Source organism: Haliaeetus leucocephalus, unplaced genomic scaffold (assembly GCF_000737465.1).
Source record: "Haliaeetus leucocephalus isolate CR32 unplaced genomic scaffold, Haliaeetus_leucocephalus-4.0 Scaffold286, whole genome shotgun sequence".
NCBI classification, from domain to species: Eukaryota; Metazoa; Chordata; class Aves; order Accipitriformes; family Accipitridae; genus Haliaeetus; species Haliaeetus leucocephalus.
The window spans coordinates 1-2069 of record NW_010972722.1 but is presented as its reverse complement, the minus strand read 5'-3'; positions in this window follow the sequence as shown (position 1 = coordinate 2069).

Sequence of the window (2069 nt, the reverse complement as noted above, 5' to 3'; positions counted from 1 at the left end):
GCACCGGCTCTCCTGCCCGCCCCGCCCCGCCCCCCCGCGCTCACGGCCGGGCTCTCCGCCGCACCGGGGCGGAGCCGCCTCACCGCTCCGACCCCGTTTCTGAGCCTGCAGCGACACCGTGTGCTGCTCCGACGCCTCGCACGCTCCCCACCATCGCCAGCCCGCCGTCTCTCGCCTCGCTTCCTTCCGTGCTCCTCCTGCTTTGCCCTCTTCCTTTCTTTTTCCCCTCCTCCTCGCGTCTTTGCTCTTGCCTTCGTCCTTTCTTCCTTCCTCCTTCAGTTATCTCTTCTTATGCGTTTACCGCCTTCTTCCTTCCTTTCCTGCCATTTTCCTTCTCTTTTATTCTTTCTCTTCCGTCTTCTCTTTCCAACTTCTTTCTGCTTTCTTCTCTTTCCACCTTCGATGTCCTCTTTCTGCTCTTCCTTCTCCTTTTCGTTCTTGCCCTGACGTGCCCAAGTCTTTACTCCCCTTTCCCTTCTCCTTCCATCCTTCGCTCTTCTTTACCCCCGCTGGCAGCTCGCCAGTCGCCTCCGGCGCCGCGGCGGAGACCGTCAAAGACGGAGCCAGCAGCGCTAATTACGGGCCTGCAGCGCCGCAGCGCGGTACTCTAACCAAGGCGGAGGCTGTTAGGGACCAACTCTCTTCAGCGTCTACAGGTGACGTCGTGCTCGTCATCTCCTCCATCGTCTCTTCTTTCCTTCCTTTCTTCCTCTTTGCTTTCTTTTTACTTCCACCAATTGCTTCCTTGTCTTCTTCCTTCCCTTCTGCCATTTTCTGTTTCCTTTTCTCCCTTTTTTATGTTACCCTTTCTTCTCCTCATTCTTCTTCCTTCTGCCTTTCCTTAGCTCTATCCCTAGCTCTTTCCTTTTTTCCCCTCCCTGCCTCATCTTTGCCTCCTAATCCTTTCTGTTTATACACAAACAGCCGAGCCATTGTATCTTCCTTTCTTTTTCTCCTTCACCAAAATAATTTCTAAATGGCTACAACACACTCACAATGAAGCATGGACACCCCTTCAGGCAAGGCCTCTCCTTCCTCTTCCTCACCACTTTTCACCAAGCCTGACACAGGACCCTGAGTACCCAAGGTGCTGAGGTCCTCCACTCCATTCATCGTGTCGATACAACATTGGTGCATGCTGGTAATCTCTGCTATTGTCTCTTCCTTCTTTCTTGTTTATTCTTTCTTTCATTCTTTCTCGTTTTGTTTTCTTTCTTGCTTGCCTGCTTCTTACTTGCATAGATTACTTCCTGTCCTTCTTCCTTTTCCTCTTCCATCCCATCTCATCTCCCTTTTTTTTTGTCCTGCCCTATCCTTGCCTCCCATTCTTTTCTACTTCCATCCTTGTATCTTCTGTTTCGTTTCTACGTTACCAAGAAGTTTTAAAAATGTCTACACCACACTCACCATGAAGCACGGACGTGCCCTTTGGCAAGAGCTCTCATTCCTCACCTCTATCACCTTCCATCCTTCCATACAGTAAACGACCCTCCTGTTTTCCTCCAGTCTATGAATCTGCACCTGCCCTTATCTTCCTGAAGAAGAACACACCCTTCGCCATACCAGCCATCTCAAGGACCCAGCAAATCACAGAGTGAGGCAATCAAATGGCAAAGAACATCTCTGCCTCATCTGTTATGGGTTTGTGTGGCATGGGGGTTTTTGCTAGCAGGGGAGGGGGTGACAGGGGTGGCTCCTGTGAGAAGCTGCTAGAAGGTCCCCCGGCTCCAAGCCGGACCCTCCTCTGGCCCAGGCCGACCCAATCAGTGACGGTGGTAGCGCCTCTGGGAGAAGGTATTAAAGAAGGGGAACCTGCAGTGAGTGGGGGTATTGGAATGTGAGAGGAACACCTCTGTGGATAACGAGGTCAGTGAAGGAGGGGGAGGAGGGGCGCCTGAGGACGTTGATGCCCCTGCAGCCCGTCGTGAGACGGCAGGCTGTCCCCCTGCAGCCCGTGGAGGTGAGCAGGGGAGCACGTGCCCCTGAAGATGGCCGTCACTCCATCCGAAAGCCCATACTGGAGCAGTGCGTGGCTGAAGATCGGCCCGCGGAAAGGACCCACGCCAGGG